General features: G+C 35.6%; 2 long non-coding RNA genes across 7 annotated transcripts in view; one reads left to right on the top strand and one right to left on the bottom strand.

Moving 5' to 3' along the window:
• The window catches only part of LOC146396954 (uncharacterized), a 545736-nt gene that overhangs the window by 196995 nt on the left and 328913 nt on the right, over positions 1 to 19828 (top strand). The window lies entirely within an intron of this gene.
• Positions 297 to 19828, bottom strand: part of LOC146396955 (uncharacterized) — a 263099-nt gene continuing 243567 nt past the window's right edge. The window contains exon 4 of the long non-coding RNA XR_014827594.1: positions 297 to 6149. This is a non-coding gene — a long non-coding RNA (uncharacterized LOC146396955). The remainder of the gene's footprint in view (positions 6150 to 19828) is intronic.

The raw sequence follows: 19828 nt of genomic DNA, 5'->3' as shown, positions 1-19828 counted from the left end.
GTGTGTGAGTCAAATCTATGGGGAAAGGAGGACCTGTTAATTATTAGTGTTGGGATAAATGAAGAAAACAAATAAATTACATTATTAAATGCATTTTTCTCTCACTATTACCTATAATACATGCCAAGTGAATTTTAGAGATTTACATTAAAAAAAAAAAACTGTAGCAGGACTATAATAGAAAGAATCCCACACAAAGTAGAAGAAAAGCATGAAGAAAAGCCTATGTAAATTAGAAGTGTTGAAACACGTACTTATTCCTAAAAATAAAGATATGCAGAAGGAAAGACTGACAATTTTTTTTTTTTTTGTCTTTTTAGGGCTGCACCCTTGGCATATGGAGAGTCCCAGACTAGGGTCTAATTGGATCTGTAGCTGTCGGCCTATGCCAGAGCCACAGCAATGTGGGATCCAAGCCACATTTGCTACCTACACTGCAGCTCATGGCAACACTCGATCCTTAACCCACTGAGGCCAGGGATTGAACCCACATCCTCATAGATACTAGTTGGGTTCATTAACCATTGAGCCAGGATGGGAACTCCAAAAGACTGACAAATTTAATTATAATTAGTTATTTATTCAGTTGTTATTTCTAAAATATGGACAAGTACTGGGAGCCAATTTTGATGGGTAAATCCAAGAGAAACACGTTCAGAAATTAAGATTTTTGAGGAAATTGAAAATATTTGAAGATATGAAATAATGAAGAATAAAATTAGAAGGGGATTTATTAAGCTCTAATAAATAGTTAGAAGGAATAAACCTTGAAGTAGTATTGTGAAATATGTGACAGATTTTATGCAACTTAGACCTCATTATATACAATTTAAAGAGAGAAGAGCAGCCAGATGAACAAAAATCTGTTAAAATATGACTCTCTAAAAGTAAAGATTATGACTCTCTTAAAAATATAAGCATGTGTCAAAGGCTTATTTAAGTCTTTAATGAAGTGACCAGTTTATTAATGAAGGAAATGCTAGTTCACAGGGGCATAGGAGATATAAAGTTATTTATAGGCACTCAAAGAAAGAACAGTAAAATAAGATTGACATAGATTCAAAATTGATTAATTTCTGATAGCAATAAACTTGGCTATAACTTTGGAGTTTTCTTTGTGCATCTCTATAGGACAAAATCTACTTGATATGTTTTGTACAATGATCATTTGCATTACTACCACTTTTATAAAAGTTAATATCAACTCTTAAAGAATTGCAAAATACTCTATCCAATAGCAAATAGTAAGTAAAGCAATGTGCATACTCCTAGAAAGTTAAATAAACTTTAAGTGGCAGAGTTCCCATCCTGGTGCAGCAGAAACGAATCCAACTGAGAACCCATGGTGTGGCCGTAAAAGAACAAAAACACACAAAAAAGGTAATAATCTTTAAGTGGGATTGTTAAACCCATACAGCAAGTGCCAGTAAAACACTGAAAGGGTAAAAACTCATCCTTTTGCTTTATTTCCAAATAGTTTAGATTTTTGTTTTCTTGACAATCTGACTATGCCAAGCATAGATATATAATCAATAAATATTTAGCTTTTTTTTTTGTCTTTTCTGCACCCACAGCATATGGAGGTTCCGAGGCTAGGGGTCTAATCAGAGCTGTAGTCACTGGCCTACACCATACCCACAGCAACATGGGATGCAAGTGGCATCTGTGACCTATACCACAGCTCACAGCAATGCCAGCTCCTTAACTCACTGAGCGAGGCCAGGGATTGAACCCACAACCTCCTGGTTCCTAGCTAGATTCGTTAACCACTGAGCCATGATGGGAAGTCCCTCAATAAATATTTAAATGCTGACTAATATAAAGTATGTCTTTTACTATAATGCAAGTTTTGGGGTCTTTTCAAAATCAGCTCTTTAATCTATTTAAATATTAAGATGTTTGATAATAACATGCTAGTCATTGCACTTGGGTATTTAGGCTCCTTAAAAAAATTCTTATTTTAGAGGATAATTTAAAATTGTGGCAATAGATAAGTCATTTAAAAGAGATATTTATACATCTTTAGCATTTATTACCTTCAATTTTCTACTAGGAACCTTTTTTTTAATATCTTCTTCACAAGATCATAAAAAATGTAATAGCATTTTGGAAAAAATATAAAGTACACTTAAGTCATAGTGCAAGATTTATTGCCTTTAGTGAAAGCATTAACTACACTGATAGAATTGTACTATCACTGACTTAATGCACCTCTTATGAGTATCACACCAAAATTCTTTATACTCAGTGGAATGTTTAAATGCTTTAACCTCAGGAAAAATATTCAAAATTGTAACAGCTCTTTTAGAAATCAACTTACAGAGTGGGGCTAATGATGGAGGAGTGGGATGTGGAGCATGCTTTTTTCCAACAAATACATCAAAAACACATCTACATGTAGAGTGATTCTCACAGAAGACAGACTTTCAAAAGGGCAAGAAATCCTCCATGTAACTGGGTAGGGGGAAAAAAATGGGAAAAAAAAAGAGAGTGAGAGAGAAAGAAATTGGGTTGGAACTGGTGCCCCTGGGAGGGAGCTATGAAAAAGGAAAGAGAAGGCTCACACACAGGGAAGACCCTCACTGGCAGAGAGATCAACTGGGACAGAAAAGAGCCTTGGGGGAGACTTCAGCAATTGGTTTTCAGAGGCCAAACCTGAGAGAGACCTAAAAAGTTGTTTGGTACCACCACCCAGCATACCCCAGCCAGAGACACTCTGCTAGTGAGGTGGGCAGGGGTGGATGCTGAAATTTGGGATTTGGAGTTCAGATCATGGGGGAGGCCTAGGGCTGGCAGTAAGGAGATAACCTGAGGGAGCTACATTGGGGTGCGCTGAAATCAAGGGAAACTGAGAAGTCTGAACCTGCCAGTGAGACATGGTGCCATTGTAGGAGGGTGCAAGAGGTGATATGTAGGATCACCAGAATTGTTTCTTTCTCCATGCATGGGATCTCAAGCTGAAGGACACCACTGGCATGATCCCAGGGCAGATGCTAGCCACCAGTTATCTCTAACTTCAGAGGCAGGAGTAGATCACTGCCTCCACTAATGGTCTCATGAGTAGGCAATAGTCACTACTCCTTCCTTCTCAAGAACATGCAAGGCCCATTACAGCCATTGCTTACATAGGGCCCAGAACTGTAACCAGGCACTGACCCCTTCCCACACCCTTACAGAGAGTGCCCATGGCTTGTTGCTGCTGCTCCCAAGTGCCCTGTGACCAGGCACTTACCACTGGCCCAAACTCCCTGAGAGCTCACAAGGCCCACTGCCACTGTCTCCAGAAGGTCTAACACCAGGAAGTGACAACTACCCCTAATTTTATGAAAGTTCAGACAGCTCATTGCTGCCACTCCTGAGGGGTCTGCAACTGGGCATCAACTACTGTCCCTGGCTCCCTGGGAGCTTTCACTGCCCACTGCTGCCACTGAGGCTTTTGCAACTAGGCACTGACCTCTGCCCTTGCTTCCTTGGGAGTGTGTGTGGCCCACAGCCACCACTAAAAGGCCTATGACTGAGTGTCAACTGCTGGATTCTACCAGGCTCCTGGAGTGATTGCATAAGCCACTACCTCCTATCTTGTGGCGTATATCCCTAGTTGTGGTGCAGCTCTGGGAGTGTGCAAGAGCTGCTACCACTGCTGAGAACTTCAGGATGAGGCACCAGCTGCCACATCTGTACATCTACTACCATGGGGATAATAGCCAGCATATTCTGAGGAAAGAGTAGATAGGCAGCCATACTAAATAAGCCCTACAATTAAGGAGAAGAACTGAAATCTCTCTTCCCAAGTGTGTCCATTTACTCCTCTGCTACTGGCCCTAATACTTCAGTGCTGGTGGAACATCAGAAGGGACAATGCATGCTCCTGCACCTGAGATGGGTTTGGCTTGAGCAGCTATGGGATTTGTGGGCACACGCACACACAGGGGTTAGACCAGGCCAGTGTCTGAGCTGCCTCCATAAATCCCGTGATAGGCCCAGAAGCATGAAATCTACAATCCTGCGTCCTGACCTCAGTGGATCTTCATTGGTGACCAAATGAAAACAATGCTTGAAAGACAACAGGGCCAATTACAGACATACTGACAATTAAGATGGGACCAAAAGCAGCTTCAGCAACAGTTTATTCTGTGAGCCCACACAAGGAGCAAAATGTGACACAATAGAGAACACTCACAACTAAACAGCTCTATCAGTGGAATACTCAGTGGCTCCTTCCCTGGTGGGAGTCCAGCAAACTGACCTATATTGCACTGCAGCTCAGAACCACAGCTCAGAAATAGATCTTGAGGCTCCTACTCCAACATCTAGAGAGCAGACACTGTCCCTTACAGGGCAGTGATAACCATGGAGCAAACATGAGGCCCTGCTTAATACCCAGAACAGGCTTGGGTTACCACAACATCAAGCACATCTTCTATCAAGGGGATAGAGGCCAGCATACACTGAGGAAAAAGGTGATAGTTTGTCTAAAGTCATACTGAGCTGATAGCAACCTCTAGACACAACTCTTGACATAGCACTGACCACAAAAGGGAAAAGACCCAGATCCAACCACCAGTGGGCAGGCACCGGTCCCTAAAAACAGGAAACCTGCACAAGGCCCTGGGTCAGCCATACCCACCAGAGGGCAGACACCAGAAACAAGAGGAAATAAACCCAGCAGCTTGTGGAAAGAAGACCACAAGCATAGAAATTTAGGCAAAATGAAACAAGAGTGAAATCTGCTTCAAAGGAACAAGATAAAAACCCACAAACACAACTAAATGAGGAGGTAATAGGCAACCTACCTGAAATAAAATTCAAAGTAATGATAGTAAGGATGATCCAAGATCTCAGAAAAAGAATAGATGCAGAGATCCAGGAGTTATGAGAAATGTTTAACAAGGAGCTAGAAGATTTAAAGAATAAACAAATAAAGATGAATAATTCTATATATGAAATGAAAAAAAGCAAAACACTATAACAAATCAATAGCAGAATAACAGACAGAAGAAAAATTAGTGAGGTAGAAGACAGAGTGGAAATCACTGCCATGGGAAAGAATAAAGAAAAAAGAATGAAAAGAAATGAGGATGGTCTTAGAGACCTCTGAGATAACATCAAACTTACCAGCATTTCCATCATAGTGATCCCAGAAGGATAAAAGAGAGAAAAAGCACCTGAGAAAATATTCGAAGTGATATAGTTGAAAAATTTCCTAATGTGGGGAAGGAAAAACTCAGTCAATTAGAGTATGCACAGAAATTACCATACAGGATAAACCCAAGGAAAGCACATCACAACATATGTTAAATACAAAAGTTAAATACAAAGAAAAAATATTAAAAGCCATAAGGGAAAAGCAAAAAATAACATACAAGGGAACCCACATAAGGTCATCAGCTGATTTCTCAGTAGAAACTACAGAGCAGATGGAAGTGGCAAGATATATTTAAAGTAATGAAAGGGAAAATCCTTCAACCAAGAATAACTAGCAAGGCTGTCATTCAGACTTGACAGAGAAATCAAAAGCTTTACAGACAAGCAAAAAGCTAAAAGAATTCAGCACCATCAAAACAGCTTTACAAAAATGCTAACAGAACCTCCCTAGGTTGAAGAGAAAAAAAAAAGACCACAATTAGAAAGAAGAAAATTATAAATGAGAAGCTCCCCAGTAAAGGCAAACATAAAAGTATTAAGTCATACACAATTATGATATCAAAATGAGTAATTGAGAGAAGAAAGGATAAATACAGAATATTGAAAAAGCATTTAAAGACTGATAATGTAAAACAATTTTGTATATATGTATACATACACACACACACACACACATATATATACAGAATGTTATATCAAAACTCATGGGAACCACAAACCAAAAACCTACAACTGACACACTTATAAAAAAGAAAAAGAAGTTCAAGTACTACACTAAAGATAGTCATCAAATCACAAGAGAAAAGGACAAAAGAGGAAGGGAAGAATAAAGCCCAACAGTAACAAATACAAAACAATTAAGAGAATGGCAATAAGTACGTATATATCAATAATTACCTTGAATGTAACTGGATTAAATTCTCCAACCAAAATTCAGAGACTGGCTGAATGAATATAAATACAGGATCCGTATACAAGCTGTTTACAATAAACTCACTTCAGACCTAAGGACACACACAGATTGAAAGTGAGATAATGGAAGAAGATACTCCATACAAATGGAAATCAAAAGAAAGCTGGATTAGAAGTCTTCATATCAGACAAAATAGGCTTAACAATAAAGAATTTTGCTAGCTACAAAGAAAGACACTACCTATTTATTTATTTTTTATTTATTTATTTTATTTTTTTTGTCTTTGTCTTTTCTAGGGCTGCACCTGCAGCATATGGAGGTTCCCAGGAGTCGAATCAGAGTTGTAGCTGCCAGCCTATGCCACAGCCACAGCAACATGGGATCCGAACCACGTCTGCAACCTACACCACAGCTCACGGCAACGCCAGATCCTTAACCCACTGAGCGAGGCCAGGGGTCAAACCTGCAACCTCGTGGTTCCTAATCAGATTCATTAACCACTGAGCCATGACAGGACCTCCTGGACACTACTTAATTATTAAGGGATCAATCCAAGAAGAATATATAACAATTGTAAATATATGTGTGTGTGTGTGTGTGTGTGTGTGTACCCAACATAGGAGCACCTCAGTATACAGGGCATTTAGCAAGTGGCAAGTGGCTTCACTTCTTTGTATTTTATTTTTTTCCTTTGTAAACTTGGGATTATAATAATTAGCTTTCATAAAAGATTAAAGTGAAAAATTAAGTGAGCGAATACACAAAAATACTGAAAATAATACCCAAAATGTTATCGACAATCAATAAACATTATCCATCATTATTACTATATTATTAGATATAGTACCATTGTTAATATCTCTATTGATTTGTACTGAAAAGGATGGAAAGATTGACTATCAGTTGAGCAGAAGACACTTTTATGTGCTCTCATGCTCTCATTCATGTTCTCTATAAATAGTAAGAAATACAATTTGTCTATATCTTAAGCCATATGTGAGGATCACCGATGAGGATTCCACATAAAATAATGGAGCAGAACTACCATTTGAGAGGAATTTGAGTGATAGAAAAATTTCAATATCTTTTTAAAAATTTCATTCTCATAGTATACAAAGAGTACTAATAAGCTACTAGTTTTCATTTCCATTAATTTTTATTCATTTATATATATCCTCTTTAATTATATATAAATAAATGCATTAAGAGAAGTGGGAAATATTGTAATATTGACAATAGGCACTTGGCAATAAGCACTTCCTACAGATCAGCATTTTAATCAGTTATTTCAACATTGTGTCATTTAATCTAGAAATGCTCTCTTAGGCAATTACCAGAGCTTTATTTATGTTTATAGACAAGGAAACTGAGGAGAGTCTGATAACACTGGAAAAGTACCAAAGCCAGGATTCAAATACAGGATCTTTTAACACCAAAGCCCAATTTCTTAAGCATAAGACAAACCTACATCTTTATGTTCAAGAATAGTAGCACAGTCCCTGGACGCTCCACCTCTGAACAGTGTTGTGAAATTTAAAAATAACTCTCAGGTGCCAGCTGAATGTTGAATGGAAAAGTTGCCCTATTTTTAAAAGCAAGTTCTCTTCATCTAAATAATTTCACAAAGGACAAAAAAAAATGTTCAATTTAGTCTACTCTTTGTCAGTCCTTTAAAAACAGGTCATGTCTGGATTCAGGGTCCTGCAACTGCACTAGTAAGTGCGGGATATAAAAACCTCTCTAAAGTTCTAAACCATATTTTTATATGATGGAACTTATCACTTACAAGAGAAACTTCCCAGAATTTATTTGTTCTCATCATGTTGCAGCTCTCTTTTTCCCATATTTTAGTAAACTATCTGCAGCCAAATGAGAACCTGAGGGTGGAGAGGGGAGCCAATCAAATCCCATTCTAATCTCTTCATTTCAACCAGCACATTGCTTCAAAGTATGATTGGAACCACTGAAATATGATTATTGTTAACACAAGACTCGTCTTCAGCAAGATTAACTTTATTAAGGAAAGTAAATTTTGTGCAGGAAAAGAGACATTAATGAATATTGGACCCTTGATATCAAAGGAAGTAGGTGATAACTCAAATGACTTGGAAACTCAATGATTAATGTAAGTACCATAGGTACTATCTTCATTTTTATAGCTTTTGCGAATTGTACCACTTCACAGCCAAGGAGGAAGTGGACACTTTTCCTCTTTGCCAAAGATTAACCTCATTCTGTCTTCATCTCCTCTATCCAAATGAGGCATTGCTCATATCATAATGATAATTTCTGAATGTCAGATACTATAGCAAGTTGTAAATTATTGCTCATATAAAACATTCCTTTCTACTATGCTGTGACCATAAATAAATACTAGCCTTTAGAAATTTTATCTGAAATTTAAGAAAACCAGGGAATTTCTAGCATACGAATGTTCTTTCCACTGAAGTATCCTTTATACCATAGTTTCCAGTTCCTAGTGTTAAATGTCCATCACTCTCTTGCCCCAGACCCATATTTTCAGATGAACAGTCACAAAACAATGCCATAATGATTAAAGCAATTTTCTTCATATTTCCAACAAGAATTTTGGTTTTTAATATGAATATATTTTGTCTCAAACAAAATATATTGTTTGCTTTGTTTATCTCCCTTTCACCTAAATACCTGCTGTTTCATTAAGGTAGATAATAAAAACAAAAAAATCAATATTTTTAGCTATCATCTACTCACATTTCTCCTTTTCCACCTACTTTGCCAATTCCCCAGGTAATAAGATGAAGTCATCCAGATTTTACTAGTTGCGTTTATCCCCTGTTATTTGCCTCAGAGAATTAACTACCTCGAGCCATAGGTGAGTTGGCTGTCCCTAAAGCATCAACTTCTTTTCATACCCTTCCATCACTATCTTTTCTCCTACTCCACTTTTAAATGCAAATATATAAGTATTTACTACACATATGTATATGAAATCATTGAAATCATAAAATTATTTTGAAGCTCACTTATGCATAGCGATTGGTCATATAGTCAATGGTCAGAAAACCAAGCTCTTATTTCTTTTAAGAACAATATAAATGTTACACAAAGCTAATTCAAACTGTTTTTATTTCAGTCCTTAATTTGTTCACATTCTACCAACATTCTACATTTGGCTTACTGAGGAATGAGAAAGGACTGAAAGAAAAAGGAAGTGTGGGTTGATCTGCCTTTGTCTTTCCTGCTGTATCATTAACTGCAACAAGTTGGATAACGCAGGGAAGTAACAAAAGTCAGAAGGATAGGACAGCGTTCTTTGGTCCCTCAAGTTTCTTAGAATATTGTGACCTTCTTTCTGTAGTGAAAGGAAGTGCTGGTTTGAATTGAAACATGATGTATTAGAGCCATCAGCATTTAGTCAAAGATGTAACATGCTGTTATGGACCATATTTTATGCCAAAATTCATATTACACACACACACACACACACACACACACACGCACACACACAAGCTTTACCGCCAAATGTGACGGTATTTGAAGATGCAGCCTTTGGGAGGTAATTACAATTAAATGAAATCAGGAAGACATGGCTCTCACGATGGGATTAGTGCACTTATAAGAAAGGAAAAAGGCAGCAGATCTCTGTGTGTCTTCCTCTCTGCCATGGAAGAACAAAGTAAGGCAAAAATCTGCAAGCTAGAGAGTCCTCTCTAGAACCTGATCCTGCCAGCATTCTTATTTCAGAATTACAGCCTTCCACAATGATTAATTTTTTTTTCTATTGTGTAAGCCACCCAGTCTATAGTATTTTGTTATAGTAGCCCTAATTGAATAGGAAATATGCTTACCTTGTACTCAACTGAGTTCTATTAAACTCCCAAGCATCATGGTACACTAGGACTCTGAACTCATCGGCCATTGTAAACACCGTATGCAGAATAGAGCAACAGGGAACAGCAGATACACATATTGCATATATCTTCTCTGCTACACAATGCTCCCTTGTCCCATCAAACCTTACTTATAAATCATAAATTCAAAATAAAATTGTTAATAATTTAAAGGCACTAAGTTCAGAGCATGAAACCAAATACAAAGCTCTTCTAAGTGTGGGATTCTATGTGACTGCATACGTTGCACACTCATGAATCTGACCTTGAATCTTATCACTTGTATATGGAATTGGAGAATATCACCAGCTGTCTCCAAGGAAAGAATAATACTAATCCAGAGTATAAATATTAAATGGCAGGATAGAAATTGCCCCATAATAAATACGGGTAGAATTAGGGACATCAAAAGAGGAAGTATCTTTTGAACTGTATTTTTAATAGAGAAGTATGAGTGAGGTCATTCTACCAAAGGCAGAAAAAAAAAAAATACACACACACACGTAGTATTTGAGATGATATTTTAAAAAATAATTTCTATATAAAAAGTACTATATAGTGAAATATTGAGATCCATTTACTTCTATTAATTATCCCTATTACACATCTTTCCACCCAGACTCCTTGTGTAATTCCTTCTTATTAGCTGATTTCACTCAACTTTAAGGTGACCTTAAAATAATGTGTTTTGGGGGGAAAAGTCTCAATTTAATATAAGAAACAAATAAGTAAGGTACACCATATAAACATTATATATGGTATTTTTTAATATTCTTCTAAAGCACTAGTTCCACTAACGAGTTATATGAAACCATGTAATGTATTTTATGCAGCCACTTAAGACTCACTTTCATCTTTTCCTGCTACTCTAATAATGCTGTGAACTCCTTACTGTCAGAGGATAAATTGATCAGGTGCTTCATCACTGTCCTTAATTTAATTTAGATTCTAAATAAATGCCTGTTGATTCAATTAATTATTTTTGTTTTGTAACCTTCGAAACCTAATTATATGACTTTTAACCATTATTTCAAGAGATAGCCATCTTTTTTCTATTGAATTAATTTTCTGCAATTTCATTTGCATGTTAATCATTATATACTGTTTCATTTAAGAGATCTTTTCTATTTATAAAATTGTAATGACAGTAATATAAAAATCTATAATGCCAGTATTAAATAGGTGACAGATTATTTTCTGATCATTTGATCACTTCTGATCTTTTTTGGGATTAGACAACTAATTTACCTAATTAAAAAGCTGAACAAGGCTTAATACAAAATAATAGATATTGTTTACATGAGCAACAGTTTCAAAGTATTGATATTTCTCAAAGAAAAAGAGGTAATATTTGCAACTAATCTTTGTTCTATCAAAGTTGTGTTATTGCTTTGTTCACAGGAAGTTTCAAATAAATATTCATCAAAAAAAAGGGAAGGGAAAATAGAGATAAAAAGTATTATATAGTCTCAAACAAAGCTAATAAAAGGGAAAATTGAAAATAAAATTCAGATGTAGAAGAACCAAATAAATGGAGATTGACAACTGAGATATAAACCCAGGAAAAAAATTACTTCACAGCTTTTATGCCTTAATGAGAAGGGAAGCATTCAGACTAGAAGCAGGCAGAATTTTAATCAGTCAGTAATGAAGTTACAAATGAGAGAACAATAACAAATGGAACCTAGGAATGAAATAATGTAACTCATGCAAAAATGATTTTTGAAATGCACTCAAAACTCTCTTTTCTGCCAATATTCTGTGATACTAGAAATGTTTTAGTTCATACTTTTCAGTTTGAAAATATTTTTGGTCTCTTGTACGTATTACCCAGTTAATGATCATGGCTGTTCATTCCATGTCATTTACTATGGGAGTAAGAATACTTGTTTATATTCTCTTATATAGAACTGAGCCATTTTTGTTTTTTTGAACAGAGTTTTTTTGTTTGTTTGTTTATTTTGTCTTTTTATGGCCACACCCATAGTATATGAAAGTTTCCAGCTAGGGGTCAAATTGGAGCTGTAGCCACCAGCCTATGCCAGAGCCACAGCAATGCCAGAACTGAGCCGCATCCACAACTTACATCACAGCTCCATGACAATGAACAGCGGATCCTAAACCACTGAGTGAGGCCAGGTATCGAACCTGCATTCTCCTGGTTATTTAGTCTTGTTTGTTACTGCTGAGCCACAACAGAAACTCCCCAGAGCTATTCTATAAGGGTGCTGTGGGAGTATCTGACAAAAATCCTTTTGTTATTTCCCAGTGGTTTGGCAGTAATTCTAGCATAATTTGGACATTCCTTGAAAGATAGTTTTAGACCATCTGAATACCTACTACTTGTCCTCTTTAATACACATCCCTAGCTTCCCACCTATACAAACTGTCTACATAGAATTCATTACTATGGAATATTTCCCAGAATCTGATACTCAGTTTAATTCTCAAGTGAGTTCACCTCAGCTTCTAAGTGACCCTGCTCATCTAGCTTATCTTTCACTGTTTCACTACAGCTCTAGCATCATTTGCCAACAATTGATCAACAGGACCTGACAAACAACAGTACCAAAATCCATCCAGTACCTCCTCTGTAGATCAAGCCACTTAACTAACATAGAGTTCCATTGATTATTACAACCACTTCACACAGAGTTTTGATTTCCAAATGAATCATCAAATGGCAGAAATGTATGTCTTGAGAGTAGAAAGAAACAGATAATTCATGGCTTCTGCTTTTAGTTTCTAAGGGTTTATTCTCAATTCTGGCTAGAGGTATTTTTTTAAAAAACCTAAAATGACTCTTATACTCCCATCTCAGAGTTTTATTAACTCTTATATCCTTATTATGATTCATAAGATTCTACATTATTTTGTTCTCCATCACCAATCTGAAACTCTTTCTCACTGCTTTCCTTTAGTCCAGCCAAAAAAAAAAAAAAAAAAAAAAAAAGATATTTTCAATGTCCCTGTATACATAAGACACACTCTCATGCCAGGATATTTATTTTTAATATTTCCTTTGCCTGGAATTGTTCTCCCACAGATGTCCTACAGATGGACTTCCAGTCTCGAGTCATTTGGGACTTCCATCAAATATCTATGTGGTATCTTTGTCTGGTTTTGGAATGAGGATGATGGTGGCGTCATAGAATGACTTTGGGAGTGTTCCTTCTTCTTCAACCTTTTGAAAAAGTTTAAGGAGGATGGGTACAAGTTCCTCTTTGTATGTTTGGTAGAATTCACCTGTGAAGTCATCTGGTCCTGGACTTTTATTTGTAGGGAGTGTTTTTATGACATACTCAATTTCATTTCTAGTGATCGGTCTGTTCAGTTAATCTGCTTCTTTTTGATTCAGTTTTGGCAGGCTGTTAAATCTCTAGAAATTTGTCCTTTTCTTCCAGGTTGTCAAATTTGTTGGCATACAATTGTTCATAGTATTCTGTCATGTTTTTTTGTATTTCTGTAGTATCCGTTGTGACTTCTCTTTTTTCATTTCTGAGTTGTTTATTTAGGTTTTTTTCCTCCTCTTCTTGGTGAGTCTGGCCAGAGGTTTGTCAATTTTGTATACCTCTTCAAAGAGCCAGCTTTTGGTTTTATTGATTTCTTCAATTGTTTTTTTAATCTCTATTTTATTGATTACCTCTTTGATCTTTATGATTTTCTTCCTTCTGCTGACTTTAGATTTTGTTTATTCTTCTTTTTCTAATTCATTTAGGTGGTGGGTTAAGTTGTCAATTTGAGATTTTACTTCTTTATTGAGGAAGACCTATATTGCTATGAATTTCCCTTTGAGCACTGCTTTTGTGTTATCCAATAACTTAGAGTTAAAGGATTTATATGCCAAGAACTATAAAACATTAATCAATGAAATAAAAGAAGATGTGAAGAAATGGAAAGATATTCCATGCACCAGTGTTGGAAAAATTAATATTGTAAAAATGGCTCTACTACCCAAAACAATCTATGGATTCAATGCAAACCCTATCAAATTAACTGTGACTTTTTCACAAAACTAGAACAAACAATCCAAAAATTTATATGGAACCACAAAACCCAGAATTGACAATGCAATTCTGAAGAATAAAAACCAAGCAGGAGGCATAACTCTCCCAGACTTCAGGCAATATTACAAAGCCACAGTCATCAAGACAGTGTGTTACTGGTCCCACAACAGACATATAGACCAAGGGAACAGAATAGAGAACCTAAAAATAAACCCAGACACCTATGGTCAATTAATCTTTGGCAAAGGAGGCAAGAACATAAAACGGGAAAAAGAGTCTTTTCAGCATGCATTGCTGGGAAACCTGGACAGCTGCATGCAAATCAATGAAAATAGAACACACCCTCACACCATGCACAAAAACAAGCTCAAAATGGCTGAAACTCTTAAATATAAGACAAGACACCATCAAACTCCTAGAAGAGAACATAGGCAAAACAGTTTCTGACATCAACCTTATGAATATTTTCTTAGGTCAGTTTCCCAAAGCAACAGAAATAAGAGCAAAAATAAACCAGTGGGGCCTAGTCAAACTGACAAGCTTCTGCACAGCAAAGGAAACCATTAGAAAAAACAAAAAGACAACTTACAGAATGGGAGAAAATAGTTTCAAATGATGCAAATGACAAGGGCTTAATCTCTAGAATATACAAGCAACTTATACAATTCAACAGCAAAAAAGCCAACAACCCAATGGAGAAATGGTCAAAAGACCTGAATAGACATTTCTTCAAGGAAGAGATACAGATGGCCAACAAGCACATGAAAAAATGCTCATCATCCCTGATTATTAGAGAATTGCAAATCAAAACTACCACGAGATACCACTTCATACCAGTCAGAATGGCCATCATTAATAAGGCCACAAATAACAAATGTTGGGGGCGGTGTGGAGAAAAGAGAACCCTCCTGCACTGCTGGTGGGAATGTAGGCTGATACAACCACTATGTTGAACAGTATGGAGGTCCCTTAGAAATCTATAAATAGAACTACCATATGACCTAGCAATTCCAGTCTAGGGTGTATATCCAGACAAAACTTTCCTGGAAAAAGACACATGCACCCACCTGTTCATTGCAGCACTATTCACAAGAGCCAAGACATGGAAACAATCCAAATGTGCATCAACAGATGATTGGGTTAAGAAGATGAGGTATATATACACAATGGATTACTATGCAGCCATAAAAAAGAATGAAATAATGCCATTTGCAGCAACATGGATGAAACTAGAGACTCCCATACTGAGTGAAGTAAGTCAGAAAGAGAAAGACAGATACCATATGATATCACATACTTAGAATCTAATATATGGCATAAATGAACCTTTCCACAGAAAAGAAAATCATGGACTTGTAGAATAGATTTGTGGTTGCCAAAGGAGGGGAGGGAGTGGGGTGGGTTGGGAGCTTAGGGTTAATAGATGCAAACTATTGCTTTTGGAATGGATTAGCAATGAGATCCTGCTGTGTAGCACTGAGAACTCTGTCTAGTCACTTATGATGGAGCATGACAATATGAGAAAATAGAATGTGAACATGTATGTGTAACTGGGTTACCATGTTGTACAGCTGAAAAAAATTGTATTGGGGAAATAGCAATTAAAAAAAATAAAAATTTAAAAATTCAAAAAAAAAATTACAAATGATATCTATGTGTCCTTCTGTGGTCCCCTAATCTCTGATCTGCAATAATTTACCTCCCCTTCCTGTTTTTTGTGGTCATACTATTTATAACCAGGTAACATACTATACACTATATTTACATATCCTGTTCATCATCTGTCCTCCTGTGCTACAATGTTAGCTCCATGAAGGCAGAGATGTTTTCTATACTATGTACTATTAGAACCTAGAATATGTCTGTATCATAGTAGGTACTCAGTAATCATTTGATGAAAGACTGAATTTAGAGAGCTGTTAAAGTTCTTATGTAGATCCATTAATCTTACCCCCCCCAAAAAAAATGCTGCCTGAGATCTGTTCTGCTGACAGCCACACTGATCTGCACACTTGTGATTTCAATTCATTAATTAGCTTTATAAGGGGTTTACTTTGTAGCCTTGAAGGAACAACACCTTCAAAGTCATTGGGAAATAATTTAAATTCTATTTAAGTATCTCTTTAATCATTTAATCAATGTGAAATACCAAATTTAATCTGTTAGAATGTGACTAAATTATAGTAGTCTTATAAATGGAATAAGTATGATTGTCCTTTTTAATAAGAGATAGAACTGCTAAGTACAACAAAAAGGGACACCAGGGATTGATTGAGTAATGCTAGTTTCTATTCTAGTTGTTCTATTGACTTTCTGTGCAATCTGAGGTGACTCACGTATCCTCTCTGTGTCCTATATTTTCTTATCAGCAAAAAGAAGAATAGTAAATCTAGCTTACAGTTATTTTAAAAAGGTGATGGTCAAAAACAGTGCAAATGTTAAAGTCTAATGCAATAGTATGTGTTTCTACTTAACAGTATCACTTTAAATTAACTCAATTTCTTTTCACATAATAAGATAGAAAATAATTTAAAAGGGTGAACATCCATCTATTAGTTGTATGTAAAACTTCTGAAATATTTCAGTAATAGACATTGTGGTCTGATTTATAATTTAGTAATGTCTGTGCTATAGGAATTTAATGTTTAATGGTTTCTCAATCTTTTTAACCATAGTATAGTCAGATATATGCAGTATTGTTCCTGGTAATAGACTAGACTAGCCTTATCATTGAATTAATTGAAGGAAAGGAAGATATTAAAATTCAATTTCCAAAACAGTTTTGCTGTTCGTTTAAAATTTTTTTTGTTTTTATTTTTTTAATTTTTTCCTCCACATAATGGGTTCCGGAGATCCATAGGGACCACTAGATTCACTGGGGCTAAAGACTAGTCCTTCAGAAAAAATAGCTCTAGTTCATAAACCAGTGAGGGTACCATTTTTTTTTCCTGCCTCCCCCTCAAAATAGATTGTATCCAATAAAGCAGGAACTTGGTGGGAAGTAGGACATGCAGAAGGCTTGATGTAGAGTTTTGAAAAAGAGTTGAAAGGGAACAACAATTTTGAGAAAAATCTTATGTATGTTTCTCAGGTTTTCTTCCGGCCCAGTTACAGTGACTTGTAACACAGTCCTGGGGTTACAAGATTAAAAACAGAGGCATCAGAGAACTGTGTCTTTAGTTCTTACAAGACAATAGAAAAAGCACATGGAAGGGCACACATAACAAAGGAAGCTTCTTCCATTTTTAGTAACATCATGTCTAAAACTGGGGCAAAATAATTGGTCTTCCAAATTCAGAAACAGTTAAGCCTCATATTTCTTTAAATTGGAGTCAAGATTGATGAGGCCAAAGTTCCCTCAGTAGAAATTTCTTCCCAGACTATGAGTGAATTGCAGTCTGAATACAGGGAAGAAGTGGTAAGCAATGTGAGCTGAGAAAAAGTGAGTCAAAGGCATTTGTAAGCACCCATGATGTATTCCAGTTACTCCCTTGAATTTGGAAGGATGAATGTGATTCTTATATTTCTGGCTAATTTTGTTTGAGAATGGTGAGCTGAGGACTTACAATATTAAAAACTATGGGAGAGAGTGTGATTGACTGGGAGTTTGGGGTAAATAGATGCAAACTACTACATTTAGAATGGATTGACAATAAGTTCCTATTGTATTGCACAGGTAACTACATCCAGTCTCCTGGGATAGACTATGATGGAAAATAATATTTTTTAAAAAGTGTATATATGACTTTTTGAATCATTTTGATATACAGCAGAGATTGGCACAACATTGTAAATCAACTATACTTTAATTTAAAAAAGACAATATTAAAAGCTATCATTCTATTCCTCTTACAAGGGGCATCCAGGGGGCAGCAAAAAGGCCTGGAATGACATGGAAATATGATGATGACAAGGAAAGAGAGTAGGAGAAAACAAAAGCAAACTTCTCTTAGCTTGTTTCCTGAGTAATTTATCTTTTAGGTGCCATATCAAGTCACAGTGTGATTCTGAAGCTCCATGACTTCAAAATGAGGATTTTACAACAAGGTTTCAATAAATCTGACTTTTTTTTTTTTTTTTTAAAGCATCTGTCTTTACTGCTGAATCACAAGTAAAATGAACTTAGGTCTAAGTTTTTGTCAGAGATCTATTTGGTTATACCCTCCAGTCCTCCAAACTAATTATCATTAACCATAAAATTCAGCTTCTATCAGGCCTTATGATATAGCATGTATTATGATTAATTTTTGTATTTAGTAAATTATCTCATCTTTTGAAAAGAAACAATTTAGTATAAGAGAAAGAGACTTTTCTTGAGTGGCTCTTTTAATACCTGTTCCTGGATGACTCTTACACTTATAATTTTCACTAGAGTAGTCTAATATCTGCAGAAATCTGGTTTATTGTAGCATTTTACATGGATAGAGATTGAAAAATAAATCAATTTGACATATGTATCTTTACTAGATATTTTGATAGTATCTATTACTATTCAGAAGATGCTCTTCAGGAGATAGGTAAAGTAAGCAAAGAATAAATAACCCATAAGTTTCTAAGTGCTAGATATTGAGTAAATGTTAGGTTGTGAAGTAGAATGATAGAAGTGAAAAGATGAGAAAACTATTTGTGATCTTTTTTTTTAATTTTTTTAAACAGTGAAAAAAACAATAAGAACTTAGAAAATTATGTTTAGGAAATGTTTAGAAGGTTTTTTTTTTCTATATATACTGCTTTCTGATTTAAATTAAGTAAAATAAGAATGGGTTATCTTATACTTTTATCCTCAAACTCAAAACTAATGGAGAATGGTATTTAAAGAGGTGATGAAATAATATATGCAGTAGATATAGTTAAGCATGTAAGACAATTCAAAGTCCACCGAAAAAATGTAATATACATATATGATTTCTACTGGAATAGCTAAGGTCCAGTACTGTGGAGAACATCTTCTGCTTCTGACCATAGACTTGTCTTAGCATTGTACGTCAATAAAGGGAAGAAAAGAATCTTCAACTTTGCCCTCTACTTCCCTAGTGCCGTTAAGTTTTAAAAGTCCCTCCTTAAATATTTACATGAGTTGAAACTCCCTGATTTCTATGTCATCAATCCTACATCCTTCACTTGAAATATTTTGCAACCACTACACTAGAATTCCTTAAAATTATGAGACCACCCATAACCTTTATGAGATAACCTGAAGAATGTGTACTTGAAATTTATAAAATCCTCTGTCCATTTGACCTTAAAGAACATTCTCAAAAACTAAAAAAAAAAAAATTTACATTGCTGCTATCACAGATTGACCATTGGACTTCCTGTTTATTTTTCAATGTTTAATCTCACTTGGAAAGATAAAACAGATAAATCTGAATAATTACTTAAATATTTATGGAAAAATACATGTTTTGTCTTATTTTATGTTTAGAAAGATTGTGTTTTTAAGCTTCTATCAATAAATACAATGATATTTTCAATTATAATCATGTCTTCCATTATATCAGCCACATACCTATAACCTCTAAAAAATTTTGGTTTAATTTAAAATATCTATTTGGCAATGTGGTAAATATACAAGTTGGCAGAGGGCAGGTCTGAATTTCTGACATATAGAGCTTAAGTCATGTGCTAATAATAGACTTCTGGAAAGGAGAATGGGATAATTGTTAGATTCCTTAATATATGAATGCTCTCACTTCATAACAACCAGTGCACCCTTTTAGAAGCAAAACCTCCATCTATAGAATCATACTTGTCATCATGGTCTAAACTCTAATCAAATTTGAAATTTCTCTTGCACTGATCAACAGCTGCTGCTGTCTGGTGGTTTTGGTAATGCTGGATAACTGAGCATTGTCACTTCATGCAAGCTGAAATGATCCTTTTAAATAGAA

The sequence above is a fragment of the Sus scrofa genome, chromosome 14 (assembly GCF_054392235.1).
Source record: "Sus scrofa isolate SSC_HxYL_T2T_F1_AM1 chromosome 14, Sscrofa_HxYL_maternal_Yorkshire_Landrace_v2.0, whole genome shotgun sequence".
In the NCBI taxonomy this organism is placed as follows: Eukaryota; Metazoa; Chordata; class Mammalia; order Artiodactyla; family Suidae; genus Sus; species Sus scrofa.
This window is presented reverse-complemented; position numbering and strand designations above follow the sequence as displayed.